Source organism: Podarcis vaucheri (genome assembly GCF_965113315.1).
Source record: "Podarcis vaucheri genome assembly, chromosome: 12".
In the NCBI taxonomy this organism is placed as follows: Eukaryota; Metazoa; Chordata; class Lepidosauria; order Squamata; family Lacertidae; genus Podarcis; species Podarcis vaucheri.
Genome location: NC_138750.1, coordinates 55,940,961 through 55,959,619, shown reverse-complemented (window position 1 = coordinate 55,959,619; position 18,659 = coordinate 55,940,961). Strand labels below are relative to the sequence as shown.

Here is an 18,659-nt window from a genome sequence, read left to right as displayed (position 1 = left end):
TCCTTGCTTTTTATATCTCAGATCATGAGACTCTTAGTCTCAGGGCTGTGAACTGGAGTCCCATGTCGGGTAAAAAGATTCCCGCATTGCAGGGGCTTGAGCTGGATGACCCTTGTGGTCCCTTCGGACTACCATTTTGTAGTTCTATGAAAGAGCTATCGGGGCCTGACCGGCTCCCCAGATCACCAGGAGAGGCTGGGCTGATGATCTTTTATCCATGATCGGGGTGCGTGTGTTGTGGAGCAGCACAGTTTCCTGCACCCAAGGTAAGGTAAAGGTAAAGGGACCCCTGACCATTAGGTCCAGTTGTGACCGATTCTGGGGTTGCGGCGCTCATCTCGCTTTATTGGTCGAGGGAGCCGGTGTACAGCTTCCGGGTCATGTGGCCAGCATGACTAAGCCACTTCTGGCGAACCAGAGCAGCGCACGGAAATGCTGTTTACCTTCCCGCCGGAGTGGTACCTATTTATCTACTTGCACTTTTTGTGCTTTCGAACTGCTAGGTTGGCAGGAGCAGGGACCGAGCAACGGGAGCTCACCCCATCGCGGGGATTCGAACCACCGACCTTCTGATCGGCAAGCCCTAGCTTCTGTGGTTTAACCCACAGCGCCACCCGCGTCCCTTCTCCTACACCCAAAAGCTGCCCCAAATAAATAAGGATGCATTTCACTGTCTGAGCTCACTGGGACCTTATAACATCGCAGCCTCACGAGAGCGAGAAAAGGCAAGCCTTCCACAATTCCATTTTTCAATTCCGTTCATCAACGAGGTTGTCTTCATTCAGGGCAACATAGCTGCCCATCTTATACAGAGTCCATCTAGCTCATAACTGCCTACACGGACTGGCAGCCACTCTCCGAGGTTCCAAACGGGTCCTCTTTTTCAGAGCTCCCTAGGGATGCTGAAGGCCTTTCTGCATACAAGCCGGTGCTTCCACCGCTGAGCTACGGCCTTCCCTCAGCACCTGAAAACACCTCCATGGGCTTTGCACAGGTATAACGCCCACCGTCTCGTGCAGATACGACCAGCCAAGCTGACACATGCACCATAACGTGGAGATGTCGTATGGGAAGGGAAAGGAGGAGACGCCCCTTACCTTACCAAAAAAAAAATCTCTGGTCCAAGCACCTGTTATGAAGCCCAGTCCTGGTTTAAAGGTGGCAGCTCCAGGAAAGAGAGAGGGGGCCGTATCTCCATGGTAACCAGGCCTCAGAGCACCAAGGCCTTCAAAATAGGTCAAAGCCGCATGCAAAATGGTGGTAAATGAGTGCAGACCGCAGGTGTGAAGAGGTCTCTGCATGAAGCCAGGGCCTCGGATCAAAACTGCGAGGTGAAGTTCTTCACAGAGGCCAAGCGACAGCGAGGAGGAGGTGAAGTCACAACCAGCTCTCTTCCTGCCGCCCAGCACCACGTTCAGCAAAGGCCACGTGGCGCGGTCCTCCCTGGACTGTGCCACAATTGCGTCTCCTCTCTCAATTGCGTCGTTTTCACGGTACCATCTGCAGATGCAACCCTCGTGATGTTGTCGGAGGGCGGCTCCCGCCAGCCCCAACCAGCCCTCCTACCCTACAGCTCTGGGGTGATGGTGGGAGCTGCAGCACCCCCCCCAATATGTGGAGGGCCACAGATTCAAAGGCTGGAGAACCTAACAGAGGAAGACGGGCAGCTGAGCTCCCTGCTCCTGAGCTTAGCAAGGAGGGCTTGGGACATAGGAAACTGCCTTCGACTGAGTCCGAACACTGGGTCCAACTATCTCAGCATTATTGTCGTAGTCCCATGCTGCTCAGTGGCGGGAGAGCTCAGCCAACCAGCCAAGTCTCGGGGGGGGGGGCATTACCTGGAGGCAACGTCCCTATACAGTCATACCTCGGGTTGAAGTAGCTTCGGGATAAGTATTTCCGGGTTGCGCGCTGCAATGACCCGGAAGTAAGAGAGCCCATTACTTCTGGGTTTCGCTGCTCGCGCATGCACAGACGGTCAAAAGGCGCGGGTTATGTTCGCTTCTGGATGTGAACGGGGCTCTGGAACGGATCCCATTCACATCCAGAGGTACCATTGTACAAGGTCCAGTCAAGTCCTAAGGTCAGGTGTATATCAGTTCACATACACACAGTAATACCTCCTTGCGAACCCTTCAAGCATGAGTAGGCAAACTAAGACCGGGGCCCAGATCCAGCCCAATCGCCTTCTAAATCCGGCCCACGGATGGTCCGGATATCAGTGTGTTTTCACATGAGTAGAATCTGTGCTTTTATTTAAAATGCATCTCTGGGTTATTTGTGGGACATAGGAATTCGTTCATTTTCTCTCTCTTCAAAATATAGTCCGGCCCCCCACAAGGTCTGAGGGACAGTGGACTGGCCCCCTGCTGAAAATGTTTGCTGACCCCTGGGCTTTGGGTTATGAGCTCCACTAACCAGGAAGTAGCTGCTCCCGGTAGCGAACCTTGCCCCCAGGACACGAGCAGAAATTTCGCGCCATAGGCGCGTGCGCAGGGGGAGACCCCATTCGCGAAAGCGCGCCTCAGGATAAGAACAGTTTCCAGTTACGAACGGACCTCCTGAACAAATTAAGGTCATAACCGGAGGTACTGTAGTCAGACGGTCCACAGGTCAAGAAAGCAAGAGTGTCCAAGGTCACGAGAAGCGAGAAGCAGCAAGGTCTAGCCAGAAACGACAAATGTTGTTCCCAGCAACCGACTGAGGCTGGAAACCCGGCTTATGGAAGCTGGAGGCAGTTGTTTCACATCAGGAGCAAGAAGGCTAATCACCCGCAGGTGGAGTCACTCTGATTTCTACTCCTTCAGGCTGCTGTTCAGCAGGTGAAGCCGACTCCTGGCCAGCGACAATTATCTACACTGGCAGGCAGTAGCTGTCCAGAGTTTCAGACCAGAGTCAATCCTCTCTCTACCAGTATTAGAAACTCAGATATATAAGCAAGGCACCAAATCCTTAAACCAAGGTTGTACTCACCAATACAGAATGTCTATTTGCCATTTGGGGGCAAGATATAGTCTTATTTTTCAATCCCCCAAATCTCCAGGTATGCCTCCAGTCCATTGGGAATGCCTCCAGTCCAAAACCCTGGACAGCTGCTGCCAGTCCATGTGGACAATACTAAGCCAGGTGGACCAATGGCCTGCTTTATATTCTCCCGCGTAGGAAGTTTCAAAAGTAGCTTTGTTTTTCAAATCCTGAGTTTTAAATCCCCATGTAGATGACACACCAAGAAGAGACCTGGGTGAGATCTCTCTTGCTGACATGCTAGCTTTCTTCTGTCAGAGCGTTGTATGTGAGAAAGCGTGCAAAATGGAGGCAAGCCTTCAAAATGACACACTCCCACAGTTGCAACCCGGAGGACTCTTTGTTTTTTGCTAAGCACGTACTCTCACAAACCCCGAAATCTTGATTGCCCAAGAGGAGGCAGAATATAGATCGGAAGACACCCTCTTCCACCTAAGAGCTGGTGAGATCATCGCCCATATCTCTTCGCGAAGTCCTAGTAGATCTCAAAGCTGTGCAGCCACTGGCTGCAATTCCTTGCCACCTGCCCTTGTATGGTCTTCTGCTATTTACGTATGAACTCGCTACGAGCTGAGTACACAACCTCAAGGCTTTTACTGCCAACAGAGGCAGGTGCCAAGTGCAACGATTGTGCTACTCCCCTCTCTCTCACACCGGCCTGTGCCTTTCACAACCGCGTGGTCCACAAAATTTTTGCAGGTGAAACATCTGGAACCCAGGAGCAGGACGAAAAAAGACCCACCTGCTAACATTTATCTGGGTCAGGAAGCTGTCGAAGGCCTTAGAAGCGTAAAAAGTAAAACCTCTGCTCTCCTTACCATCAGGTAGACTTTGTCCTACATACCTCATCCTGGCTCAGATCCCAGTTTCTAACATCCTCCGCCCTCCTGTCCACAGTCTCGCTCTTACTTTTCCTGCCTCCTCGCTTTCCTCTCGCCGTTTTCCATCACAGTTTGTAGGGCAAACGTGCTCTCTATAATTAAGGAGGCTGGGTGGAAAGCGAGGTTCCTTGGTGTAGGCAGAGGTCGACAAACACAACATCGCCTCGTAAACAGTTTCTGCAGCTGCAGCGCTGCACACTTTCCTGGGAGTAGGTCCCGTTTTACTCAGCGGGGCTGACGTTGTATTATGCCTACCTAGTGCTAAGGGCGGCCTCAGCGTGGGACCCAGGTTACTTAGAATCACTGGAAGGTGTTTACTTGCAGATGGTTTACTTGCAAAACCATATTGAAAAATCAGAACTATTAGAATAAACAAGTTCTGTTTTAAATACTGAAATACTAAATAAGAGGGATAACAATGTGTAATAGAAAAAGAAGCATGAAGTTAGGTTAAAGGTGTGTGAAAGAAAGTAATAGAAGTGGAAAGAAATTGCAATTGAGTAGATTGGAAGTCTAACACAAAGGTGGGGTGAGGGATGGTGATGGGAAAAGGAATTATCTGTGGGACTGAATTAGGTATGTTTGTATATATTTAAGGATTGTATTAAATGTATGTTTGTATGCTTGTATATTCACAATATGTGTGTATTTTATATTAAAGGGTTTTTTAAAAAATAATCATCACTGAATCCCAGAATTGTAGATTGTAGATTTAGAAGGGACCCCAGGGGGGGGGGGAGAGATCCAGCTCAACCCTCTGCAACACGTGGGGTCCCTTTACCCCATGTATGCCCACTTGATTGCATCAGTCTGCAGAACTAGTGCTAATAATAATAATAATAATAATAATAATAATAATAATAATAATAATAATTTATTATTTATACCCCGCCCATCTGGCCGGGCCTCCCCAGCCACTCTGGGCAGCTTCCAACAAAATATTAAAATACAGTAACGCATCAAACATTAAAAGCTTCCCTAAACAGGGCTGCCGTCAGATGTCTTCTAAAGTAATGCCTGTTCTGCCCTTGCAATAAATCAATATTTTATTTTACAGTTTGGAACTCCCTGCCGATTGACATAAAGCAGGCATCTTCCCCATACACGTCTCACCAACAGCTTAAAACATTTTTGTCTGCCTATCCAGACTGATAAGTGCTTGATCCTCGTTTTAGTTTTCTGTTCATTTTAACTATATTTTGAATTTTTCGAAATAGAGTGGTACCTCGGGTTACAGATGCTTCAGGTTACAGACACTTCAGGTTACCCCGCTAACCCAGAAATAGTACCTCGGGCTAAGAACTTTGCTTCAGGATGAGAATGAAAATCGCGCGGCAGCGGCAGAAGCATCGCAGCAGCGGGAGGCCCCATTAGCTAAAGTGGTGCTTCAGGTTAAGAACAGTTTCAGGTTAAGAACGGACCTCCAGAACAAATTAAGTTCTTAACCTGAGGTACCACTGTACCTGGTTTTTAAATGGTATTTCATGGACAATGTTAATATCGGGCGTTTGGGGTTTTTTTTTTTTTTGGTAAACTGCTTAAGTGTTCTGTTTGCAGTCAAGTAGCAAGTAAATTTTATCAAACCAAAACCTGGCCAGGCCACTCCCCTGTCCTGATCTGCATGCCCCACAAATGCTTTCGCACCTTGCATAAAAGCATCCTTCAACCATGATAATCCCTCTTAGTTGCCTGGATGGAGAGAGGTAAGAATGTGCGTGTCAAAGGGAAGAGTCATAGCTGTTGCGCCACACACTATTTTTCCCTGGTCCTACTCCTCACCGCCATGCGGCCCCCAGAATATTCCCATGGGGGAAGGATGTTGCTTTGGGGCTGCAAAGGGTCCCCCACTCCTGGACCAGGTCTAGGAGATCCAGGTTCGAATTCTCAGGCAGCCATGAATCTCAATGGGTGACCTTCGGCCAGCCAGTCTTTCTCAGTCTAGCTTACCTCACAGTGTTACTGTGAGAATCAAGTGGGAGGGAAAATAAACTTGCTCCCCTAAGCGCCTTGGAGGAACAGCAAGATAAGAATCAATGCAAACAAATAAACAATGACTACTAACCAATGACTAGTACAGTGGTACCTCAGGTTAAGTACTTAATTCATTCCAGAGGTCCGTTCTTAACCTGAAACTGTTCTTAACCTGAAGCACCACTTTAGCTAATGGGGCCTCCTGCTGTTGCCACGCCGCCGGAGCATGATTTCTGTTCTCATCCTGAAGCAAAGTTCTTAACCTGAAGCACTATTTCTGGGTTAGCGGAGTCTTTAACCTGAAGCGTCTGTAACCTGAAGCGTATGTAACCTGAGGTACCACTGTAAAAGCGGAATTGTGCAAAACGGGGATGAGGAGGAATGACATGCCCAAATTTAGAAGCAATCTGGCGATTTCTTTAACTCAAATCTGCGCCGGGAAAGATTTTTCTCAGGTGTGGAATTTTGATAGGTTTTTTAGCATTCCGGCCAATGTTGGTTTCGCATTACGAAGACGTTTAGGCAGGGAAGAATACGCAAAATCAAGTCCTTTCGCTTGCATTGGAGAAAATGTCATAAAAAGTCGGCTTCTCTTAGTCCCTTAAAGCAGAGGAGGGCAGGCTTCCGTCTTGCACAATGTACTTTGGGATTTTTTAAAAAACTAGAACCTTGCAAAAGGCATGCCATTAAAATTAAAGAACTCTCAGCCCAATAATTTTTTCCGACTATCAGACATGAACTGAGATGGCATACAAAAACCCCCACTCCTCCTTGCCTCCTGCCTGCCTGTGCATTCTTCCTCTCAGCAATTAATTGTGGGGGAGGGGAACTAATTACGTCGCTGCCACCATTAAGAAACTGGGAATCGGAAATCCTTTCCAATCTACCGTATTTTTTGCACCATAACACTCACTTTTTTCCTCCTAGAAAGTAAGGGGAAATGTCTGTGCGTGTTATGGAGCGAATGCCTGCGGGTGGCGGGGGGGATCTGCTGCAGTCATGAGCAGAGGATCCATGGTTCCCCTTCCTTCCCTCCTCCGTGGTTACAAAGCATGGATCCACATGGATCCTCAGGATTTTTGCATTGGGCTACTCCAAACTCCCTGTCAGATCACATGTCTGTGGCCACAGAATGAACCACAAAAATCATATATCCACTATTTCGTTTAGAATATTTTTTTCTTGTTTTCCTCCTCTAAAAACTATGTGCGTGTTATGGTCGGGTGCGTGTTATAGAGCGAAAAATACAGTACTTCAGATCACTCGGAGATCTTACCAGTAGAACCTGATCTGCCTTCAATGCCGTGGGAGGCTACCGAAATAAGTTTTCTTGGTGCTATTTCTGACCCAAAAGCCTTCTGGCTTCTATCGCCTGCAGGAAAGGTCTACACCTGAATCCCAAAGAGATGCTGCATTCGGAAACCGCTGCAAAACCGATGTCAGCTTCCCGTGATCACAACTGGAGCAGGTGAAAAGCAGGAGGTCCTCAGCTCCTCATCAGCCACATAGATGGAAGAAGCAACATAGCCTTGGGGTTGTCAAGATCTTTTCTAGGAGGGCTCCTATTCCTGTGACTCCTGCTCAGCCACCAGAAACATGGGAGGTAGACGTTTGTCTCCATCACTGAATTAGGATACTGGGGAAAAGCTTCACCTATTGTCAAGTGGGTTCCAGGTTACTGAAGGCTCTAAGGCAGTGATGGCCAAACTTGGCCCTCCAGCTGTTTTGGGACTACAACTCCCATCATCCTTAGCTAACAGGACCAGTGGTCAGGGATGATGGGAACTGTAGTCCCAAAACAGCTGGAGGGCCAAGTTTGGCCATCACTGCTCTAAGTCACCTTGGCCAACCTATCATATTGCTCTGACTGGGTAGGAAGGGACAGCAAACTTCTAGTTCTCCGGATATTGCTGGATTACAACTCGCATTAGCCCCTGCCAAAATGGCAAATGGTCAGAGACAATGGGGGTGGCAGTCCAAGAGCACCTGAAGGACTACAGGATAGCCACTCCTGACCTACATACAGCACAGTCTGGGGACTGAGAAGGAATGTGGGCGACGTCACCGGCACTAGCCAATGCGTCCCCTTCTATAGCTGGCCTTTCCTCGGTTTGTTGAACTGAACCACTCTGAAAACTTGTGGAATTGGATCAGGATACAAAAGAAGGAGCACATTTGTACGGAACGTCACAAGGCTGTCTCCAGATCAGGTACACGGATCTCAAAAATGAAACATCGGCCTTCATCCTAGCACATGAGACTTGCAGGAAAAGCAACGGACTCGGCGTCTACAACAACCAATGCACTGGGTGGCAAAGTAAGGGGTGTCTCATGGCAGGAACAGGTGTGAAATCATCTGTCCATAAGAAGCCAACTTCTTCCTTGCCGCTCGAAAACACACCGCCTTCCTTTGACTTCCCTTGAAGCGATTCTGAGCGCAGCGTGATTAGTCATTTTGGCCTACGCTTCTTTAGATGAACGACGGGGGGTTGCGGGAAATCCACAGCCAGGCCTCGCTTTGGGACCAGCAGCCTACGTATCGCTTTCTGAGAAAAGCAAACATCATGTCTGGCGTTTCTGCACAAAGAAAATAACTGAGATGAATCCCATATTTCCTCCCCGGGCTCACATAATCTATTTTCCAGAACACGTGGTGCACAGAAAAGACATTCAGTCTGATTCTCGTGGAAGGGGAAAGTTTGCAATTTAATCGCACACAAGGTTTCCATCGCTACAAACGCCCCGGGAACAGAGGCAGCTAAGAGGGATTTATCCAGCTCGGCCTTATGGGACATGGAACCCCGAGAGAAGAACAGTCCCTTTCAGCACATCCCCTTTCCACATTGACTTGGACATTTCTCGGTCAAGGATAGGAGAAACTCTTAGTGGCCTTCTTCCTTCCTGGGCAACCTCCCAGAAGCCACATGCCATGGTTTGGCACAATCAGAGGTGAAGGTGAGCGTAGCAAGGGATGAAGATTCTCACTTTGTGCAGGAGACTTGCGTCAACACACTCACACATCCCTCTGAAGCCTCTATCCAGGGAAGCAAGAAGCATTCAAGAGTTCAACTTAGACCCATTATCACAAGGTAAAGGGACCCCTGACCATTAGGTCCAGTCGTGGCCGACTCTGGGGTTGCGGCGCTCATCTCGCTTTACTGGCTGAGGGAGCCTGCGTACAGCTTCCGGGTCATGTGGCCAGCATGACTAAGCCGCTTCTGGCGAACCAGAACAGCGCATGGAAACGCCGTTTACCTTCCCGCCGGAGTGGTACCTATTTATCTACTTGCATTTTGACATGCTTTCGAACTGCTAGGTTGGCAGGAGCTGGGACCGAGCAACGGGAGCTCACCCTGTCGCGGGATTCGAACCACCGACCTTCTGATCGGCAAGTCCTAGACTCTGTGGTTTAACCCACAGCGCCAAAAAGGTACAAAGCCGGCTGCAGAAATTCCCAAGCGCCAGAGAAGCCCGGAGGACCACATTTGCCCCTCACCCTGGACCTGAGGTTCCCCATCTCTGCTGTGCATGGTCAGGGAAGAGGCCCGACACCCTGGCACATCTATTCACACACACACACACACACACACACACACACACCTTCATTTCTTTGCCTTGCAAACGATGTAAAAATATGGGCTCGGTGCATAGGCACACAGACAAGACCTACACCGCCCTTACTTCTCAAAACAACAGGTTACAGGGTGATTATTATTATTACTATTAAATTTCTATACTGACAGTCATCTGAAGATCACGCAGCGGTTTGGAATATTAAAACACAAAATACATACCATAATATCAAAAGCAACACACACACCCTGTTTCAAAGGCCACAGATGGGTTTTATTAGTCAAAGGCCTGGGAGAAGATATGTAATGAATGTGCCAGGCGAGCCTCTCTGGGGAGAGCATTCTACAAACGGGGAGCCACCACAGAAAAGGCCCCGTTCTCATGTTGCCGCCTTCTGGAGCTCTCGCAGAGGGGGCACACAAAGAATGTGTATATGGGAGCTCGGAACAGTGGATTCTATGTGTGTATATCTCAGTGGTAGGGATTGGCAGGGGGAAAAATGGTTTGTTTCACATTTTTTAATGTGAACCGACCTAATTTGCACTTTGCAAATTGGCCTTACACCATTTAGGGCTTTTTAAAAAAACCAGAATCAGTGTGCTGGTTGATCCCAGGGGATTTCCCCTCGGCCACTTGTGTGTCACTCTTAACATCCAGAGTCTTGGATGGGATGCTTCAAAATGCTCTGTTTGTTACAACCCAACACACAGAAGCCCCATGAAAACATTTGCATGTGTGTCAGAAGTGGGACATTTCAGCCGAGGAGGGGAAATCCAGGCGCAGTTTCAAACCCATGAAATAACACGCAGCCCAGGGAAAAAATGCCTGCAATCCGCACGTAACAACGTCAACCTCTGTTTGACAGACCGCAGAAGGGCCCACATCTCAATCTAGTCCAGCAGCTATTAAGAGAGCCTTTCCCTCTTTGCTTCAGGTTTCAAGTTCAGTCAGCCTTCTGCCCCCACTGCTGTCTGAGTGGATACATGTCTCCACGAACCAGCTCCAATGGCCTACGACATAAAGCATTTCTTTTTAGCACTTGCAAAACACAGCGCCAGTTGTGGCTTTCTGAGCACTGAAAACCAAGACACATCGAGGAGCAGCCGGAGGGGGGGAAAGACCCAAAAGACACCACTTTAATGGAGAGGTATATAAAGGGGCCTTTGAAATCGACAGCGGCACATTCTCCTGGAAGCCGCAGGAATCCCACCAAGCTCAGAGACGCCTTCCACCGAAGAGGTTTATTTTTCTGCGTTTCCACACAGTCCAAATCAATTCTCGCTTTGGCACAAGGCGGGCGAAACTCGTCGCGGCACGTCCGTCCGCTGGCCAAGCAGCGACTATATTTAACTGTTTCGGAAGTCCAGCCTGCCCCTTGTGTGTCCCTAGGGTCAGGAGGCGGTCTTAAAACACACATACAAAGAAACATCTCCGGATGGAAGCTGGTCAGGTGTGCCGCATGTGCAAAGCAGAAGTCTTGCAGGTCAGAAAAATGATCCCTTGCTATGGGAAAGAACCTGGAGGAAGGAGCCGCAAGCAATTCAATCTGGGATGCCGCCATCACATCCCAGAAGCCTCCCAATGCTGTCAATCACTGCCCAGAGAGCCAATCTGACCCAAACCGTGTTCCACTCATTCTGCTTTTAGACTGCTGGCCAGCCATCAACTCTGGCCCAGTTTTCACGCACTAATAACCCGTCTTGTAAAGGTGAAAAGGTAAAGGTGAAACGGTTACGTCCAGTCAAAGGCGACTATGGGGTTGCAGCGCTCATCTCGCTTTCAGGCCAAGGGAGCCAGCGTTTGTCCACAGACAGCTTTCTGGGTCATGTGGCCAGCATGATTAAACCGCTTCTGGTGCAACGGGACACTGTGACGGAAACCAGAGCGCACAGAAACGCCATTTACACTGGTACATCAGGTTAAGAACTTAATTCGTTCTGGAGGTCCATTCTTAACCTGAAGCTGTTCTTAATCTGAGGTACCACTTTAGCTAATGAGGCCTCTTGCTGCCGCCGTGCAATTTCTGTTCTCATCCTGAAGCAAAGTTCTTAACCCGAGGTACTATTTCTGGGTTAGCAGAGTCTGTAAACTGAAGAGTCTGTAACCTGAAGCGTCTGTAACCCGAGGTACCACTATACCTTCCCGCCACAGCGGTACCTGTTTATCTACTTGCACTGGTGTGCTTTTGAACTGCTAGGATGGCAGAAGCTGGGACAGAGCAACTGGAGCTCACCCCATCACAGTAGAATTCTATCAGTTATATTTTATCTGCACAACTGGAATGAATTTCAGGTACCAAAATGCTTTCTCTGTGCAGTCTGAGCAGGAGCAGTCACCATTAGGAAAAAAAATGGTCAGAATTACTACCACTATTGTTATTACCCCACCAGGTGGGTTTCCCCAACCACTCTGGGCAGTTTCCGGTGCATATAAAAACATAATAGGTCAATATACAGTGGTACCTCGGGTTAAGTACTTAATTCGTTCCAGAGGTCCGTTCTTAACCTGAAACTGTACTTAATCCTGAAGCACCACTTTAGCTAATGGGGCCTCCTGCTGCTGCCGCGCCGCTGCCACGCGATTTCTGTTCTCATCCTGAAGCAAAGTTCTTAACCTGAAGCACTATTTCTGGGTTAGCGGAGTCTGTAACCTGAAGCATCTGTAACCCGAGGTACCACTGTAGGGCCAGAAGCAAAACTGGACAGAGCAATGGATGTGACTTTTACCTTTGTACAGCTGATTGTACTGAAAAACACACAGCCCTCTCTGTCCCCAATCCAGGCAAGCAAAGGGCTTTAACAGGGGCGAGACTCCACCTGGGTTTTGTACACCTCCCCACACTTGGGTCCACAACCGACTGAGGTCAGAAACACAGTGTCATCACTCAGGAGAAACCCAAAAAACAAGCGTATCCGTATAGCGGAGGTCAGCAACCTCAAAGACCGAGAGGCAAGGTCTTTGAAAGGTCAGTAGGACAGAAGATCAGTCAATGAAATCAAAGCACAGCTCAGAAGAGTCCTGTGACCTGAAAGACGTTTGCCCCAACAGCTAGCAGACTTCAATTGAGAGGCACAGCTGCAATCCTAAGGCCATTGACATGGGAGCTTGCCCAGAAAGTGTCAAAATCCAGTGTATTTAAAAGGACTTCCGAGTTGACATGGCAAGGACTGCTCTGCCCTATAGTCTGGTGCCTCAGGCCCCACCCAAAAACAGCTGCAAGCACTTAATTCTGCTTTCATTGAGTCCCTTCCTCCCAAGGAATCCCTTACTCATGAGTCGCTCTGTCCCCCTTGGGCTTCAAGACACACGTTCCTCCATGATGTGGCCAATTGACTTTGGCCTCGGTGGCATCTACATTTTCTGAAGCTGGGAGGGATTTTTTCCTGCCACAGGTGAGTCATAGACCCCCCCCCCTCCATGGGTCCTTCCATAGCAACAGGCTTGATGAGGCCTTCATTTGAATGCAAACCATCCTCAGAGCCAGAGTTGGGGGCACCATCTGTTCCCCCAGGATCTCCTGGATCTGTGCTCACTCTGGGTCTTTTGACAGAGGAAGAGTTTGGGGTCAGGCCAGGGCCTGGCAGTCTCCTCTGGACCCCTGACTATTAGGTCCAGTCGTGACCAATTCTGGGGTTGCAGCGCTCATCTCGCTTTATTGGTCGAGGGAGCCGGTGAACAGCTTCCGGGTCATGTGACCACCATGACTAAGCCGCTTCTGGCAAACCAGAGCAGCACATGGAAACGCCATTTACCTTCCCGCTGGAGCGGTACCTATTTATCTACTTGCACTTTGACGGGCTTTCGAACTGCTAGGTTGGCAGGAGCAGGGACTGAGCAACGGGAGCTCACCCTGTCACGGGGATTTGAACCACCAACCTTCTGATCGGCAAGCCCTAGGCTCTGTTGTTTAACCCACAGCGCCACCCCCGTCCCACACCAGCCATATAGACCTGTTTATTCTCACCAACCTTTTAGTTCTGATCTTCTCAGCTGTTTGAGGTTGTGGTCCAATGTTGTTGGCATGGTTTCCACACACACACACACACACGGGTTTACATTGACCATTTCGGTGCTGTGTTGTGGACTTAACACTCTAGGAGTTGTATTATATCTGGCCCAGAAAATGCTATTTTTTAAGGTGACTTATAAATACAGTTTTTAGAAAGCAGGTGGGATGGGGATAGGGTAGCCCAGAATCCTTGTTGAACTGAGATGAACCAAAAGGGTGAAGCTGGAAATCCATTCAACAAAATCAAAGCAACATACATGGGAGCCAGCAGAAGTTTCCATCCTCTGTTGCAGGATCTTAGGATGAAACCAGTTCCTATTACAGGGCTGGTACCAAGATTCCAGCAGGATTCTTCCCTAGTGCCCCACAGAAGCTCTTTTCTCCTGAAACAAGTTCTGACGCAGAACTGGAGGGGGGTGTGGTTTTGTAGCACTAAGAATCCAAAGTTTTAAAATGCTCTTTTCATATTGTGCATGGAGATTTCGTGTGTCAGGAACTGAGTAAGAGATTACCTGCGAAGCCCAGCACCCCCACCTCGATTAGAGGAAGGTGGCAACAACAAAAATATAAGCCAAGCAATGGCTACCTAAGTGCCATACCTTTTAGAAGACATCTGAAGGCAGCCCTGTTCAGGGAAGCTTTTAATGTTTAATAGGTTTTTGTATTTTAATATTCTGTTGGGAGCCGCCCAGAGTGGCTGGGGAAACCCAGCCAGATGGGCGGGGTATAAATAATAAATTATTTATTATTATACCCTCAGCCATTTGCTGAGCTGCTGTGATGTCACAGAATGCCCGCCCTCAATCTAACCATCCATATTCTAAGCGAATGTTCTGTTTTGTGTTGTGAACGGCCCCGTGATCTTTGGGTGAAGGGCGGCGTACAAATTTAATTAAATCAATACTATTCTTAATTCTTATCCTTTCATTTGCATGCTGCCCTATCCTAGATCTGAGGGTAGTTTGCAGCATAAATAAATAAAATGTAGCCCTTCCAGCTATTTTCTTTCCCCTCCTATGCCCACAAGGGATCATGGTGCGTTTTTCTTAAAAAATAAATAAATTCAAAAACAACTCCCAGCACTATTCTCCTCACTTGTAATGGATTTTAGTCCATTGCAATAAATGAATGAATGAGTCAACCACTATTCTCAGATATGTTTGCAAACATCTGGTTTTGTATCTTGATTTTATTCTGCGAACCGCCCTGAGACCCCCAGGTATAGGGTGGTATATAAATTCAATAAATAAATAAACAAACTAATAAATAAAATCTGATTGGCGCCTGTGGGAACATGATGTTGGAGTGCATGGGTCACCGCCACTGGTCTGATCCAGTAGTCTTTTCTTATGTTCTGCCCTTTAAAAAAGGAGGGACTTATTGATGTACCTTCTAGGAATGTAAGGAGAGTCTGTCTCCTGGATTAGGCCAATGGCTATTCAAGTCCAGCATCCTGTTCTCACAGTGGCCAACCCAACAGATGCCCTTGAGAAACTCTCAAGTGTAAAGTATTGCACTTGGGCAAAAAAAATGAGAGGCACAAATACAAGATGGGTGACACCTGGCTTGAGAGCAGTACATGTGAAAAGGATCTAGGAGTCTTGGTTGACCACAAACTTGACATGAGCCAACAGTGTGATGCGGCAGCTAAAAAAGCCAATGCAATTCTGGGCTGCATGAATAGGAGTATAGCATCTTGATCAAGGGAAGTAATAGTGCCACTGTATTCTGCTCTGGTCAGACCACACCTGGAGTACTGTGTCCAGTTCTGGGCACCACAATTCAAGAAGGACACTGACAAACTGGAACGTGTCCAGAGGAGGGCAACCAAAATGGTCAAAGGCCTGCAAACGATGCCTTATGAGGAAGGAACAGCTAAGGGAGCTGGGCATGTTTAGCCTGGAGAAGAGGAGGTTAAGGGGTGATATGATAGCCATGTTCAAATATATAAAAGGATGTCACATAGAGGAGGGAGAAAGGTTGTTTTCTGCTGCTCCAGAGAAGCGGACACGGAGCAATGGATCCAAACGACAAGAAAGAAGATTCCACCTAAACATTAGGAAGAACTTCCTGACAGTAAGAGCTGTTTGACAGTGGAATTTGCTGCCAAGGAGTGTGGTGGAGTCTCCTACTTTGGAGGTCTTTAAGCAGAGGCTTGACAACCATATGTCAGGAGTGCTCTGGTGGTGTTTCCTGCTTGGCAGGGGGTTGGACTCGACGGCCCTTGTGGTCTCTTCCAACTCTATGATTCTATTCTATGATTCTAACTCGCAAGCAGGATCCGGCCACAATAATACTCTCCCCTCCTGCAGTTTCAAGGTAGTTTCGCTCCCATATATTGTAGCGTTGTCACTTTTAGTTTTAGAAATATGGGGGAAATGCAACTAATTCTGATCCTCATTTGTTCCTTCCTCATTAATCCAGAATAACTACCGCCAAACACTGCTACTCCCTGCCCAACTCCTTCATTAAAAAAGCAGATTAAGACTCTCCAGCCAATACATACATATCACGAACTGAAAAGCGAAGGGGCCAGAGAACACTATTTCCCTGCCCCTCCTTGACGGCCTTCGCTTATTTTGTCGCTTTAAAAGGTATCCGCAATACGCCACAAAGCAATCAAACGTGTGTTAAATTACCCGGAAGCTGCATCCAGCTGAACTAATAATGGAGTCTGAAGTCTTTACTGCTGTTCAGATTATCTAATTGCTTTGACTTCTTTTCCTTGAGTTATGGCAAGAACAAGACCAGGGTGGAGCAGGGGGAGGAAAGCAGGAGGAGGAGGAGGAAGAGGCATCCCATAATAAATAAATCCGTGGGAAACGGCAAGAAAACAAACAAACAAACCCTCAGCAAATTCAAAGCCAGGTTTTTCTCATTCCAAATTTCCCCAAATCTGTGCAGGAGATGGGATTTGTAGATAATCAGTGCACATGAGTGGGGTGTAGTTTTGAAACAAGTGCTATACTGTATATGAAGAGTGAGGGGTGTGAGTTGAGCGCCACACCCCTTATTTCCATCATCCCTGTGTTGTCAGGATGACACCCACAGATTATCCACAAAATTGTTGTTGGCTGGGCTGGGCTATTACATGCCAAGGCTCACGAGCATGTCTGAAATTGACCTGCAGTCTTTGTTTTAAATCCAGATCCATGCAAGAGTTGGGAAAAGAATTCTGCACATGGGCAGAAGAAACGCTCTTTTTTATTATTATTACTCCCCTGTCACAGGGCTGGGCTCCAGCCTTCAGGACAGGTTCCGAGGCTCCTACTCAAAAAGAATTTCCTGGACTGGTTCCCAGCTGCAAAAGCAACACCTGCCACAGCAATGCCAAGCTCTGCAGGAAACCACTGCTTAACACAGCTAAAGTGGTATATAAAAAAATAAATATATGAACTCCTCGGAAGCACGTCAGCCGGGTTTGCAGGAAACGGCGCAGCCCCAAAGTCTCTCTTACATACTGCTGTGTATGCAGATTAACTAAAGTTACTTCCCGCACCGCCCAAAAGAGAAACCATAAGTAAATATAACAGACAATAACATACACACACATTTATAAATGCAGGTTTAAAATGTAAAAAAAAGGGGGGTCTGGTCCAAGCCAGAACTTTCCCCAAACTTTAGAACACTTTTTGAGATTACTCTGTGCTAAATGAAAGGCACTCTGTACATGCACATGGGCACCCACTTAAAAAAAAAATATTTTATCAGAATTTTCAGAACTGAATCTGGAACTTCTGGATAGGGACTAGGAGGTTCCAGAGCAAACAAAGTTACTCATATTTTAAAATCCTGCTTTCATAGGATGAAAAAAATCATGGATGCAACCTTTGCAGAGTTTTAGACAGGACTTTTGAAGCTTGTGCCACCGATCGCTATAGTTAATCCCGAAGTTTTGCAGCTCTCGGACTCGATCTCCGCCACCATCACTGACTTAGCATTTCATAACCCAAAAGGTCACTGGATTATGGTGAATCAGGGGAGGGCTGGGTGGCTGATCGCGGAATATCTGGCAAGCTTTTTTCGGAGCGGCGCGCGTTAGGAGGACGACGCTTGTGCTGTAGTCTTAGGAGCCAGCAACACGAAACAGGAAACGCGAGACGCGGAGAGGAGAAAAAAAGTTTTCAGAAGAAGCAGAAGGTGGAGTCCCAACAAACTTCGCTCGATCCCGCAGCACTAAAAATAAAATAAAATAAAGTTGCCCCCCCCCAAAAAAAAACAACCACACACACACAACCTAAAGCAACCACCCCTCCATCAAAGCACATTGTGACATGGGTGGCAGAGGAAAGATATTAAGGCTCTACCCCTCCATGAAAAGCTGCAATAAATAAAATAAACCTTGCCTTTTTTCGTTTCTGCAAGAAGTCGAGGGAAGTTCTTATGAGGTCGTCCTCGCTTCCGTGGGCTCCATATCCGACGCCTTTTTTCCCGATGCCAAACTTGGAGAGGAGGAAAATTGGCTGAGATGGGGGGGCCCCACTCCGCACACCAGGATGGGGAGGGAGGGGGCGCCGGATCGCGACTTCTTTCGCCTCCAAGCCCCCTCAGAGGTCCACGGCAGCTGAACACCCCAGGAAAAGAAGGAAATCCAGAATTTGAGTGCTTTCCCCAGCTGCAAACTCCTGATGCAATCCGCCCGTGCGCACCTCTTCGCGGAAAGGGGAGGAAAAACTCCGCCGCAACAAGTTTCCTGCTTGCACGCAAAGAAAAGAAAACGAATCACGGAGGAGAAGGTGGAGGGGTTCAATAGGCCCCCCTGGATCAAGCCCGGGTGGGTGCAAAAACAAAACCAAACAGAAAAGATGCGAGGATTTAATAGCCAAGCGCCTGGAAACTTTACGCTCTCTCGGGCTCGTCCTGCACAGCTGCAGAGCGCAGCTCTCGGCAAAGGGCTCGGGGACAAAAGCTACAGGAAGAGATGACGGCAAAGGCGCCCGCAGCCAATAGGAGCCCGGGAAGGCTTCTGCGGGGTCGGCGCTTTTCGGATCCGGGCGCTGGACCCTTTCCCACCTCTTCTTTCTTTCTTTTTGCAAGCTCTCCGGAGGGAGATCTCGCTGCTCAGGTGGTGCGCGCTCAGGGCTGGCCGGATTCTCTTTTTGGGCACCCCTCTAAAACCTGTAGATAATCTGTGATAAATGAAAGATTAATATGAAAACCTGTTGAAGGGAAGGAGGGAAGTCCATGCTTGAAAGCTTTGG

At 48.1% G+C, this 18,659-nt stretch overlaps 1 protein-coding gene across 2 annotated transcripts in view; it reads right to left on the bottom strand.

Moving 5' to 3' along the window:
* Positions 1-18,370, bottom strand: part of LOC309514909 (mitogen-activated protein kinase kinase kinase 3-like) — a 107,070-nt gene extending 88,700 nt beyond the window's left edge. The window contains exon 1 of one of the 2 annotated variants that reach the window (XM_082192384.1): positions 17,800-18,370. The gene's annotated coding sequence lies outside the window, so the exon portion shown is untranslated. The remainder of the gene's footprint in view (positions 1-17,799) is intronic. The other variant, XM_082192385.1, reaches the window with a different exon arrangement.
* Positions 18,371-18,659: the final 289 nt, after the last annotated feature.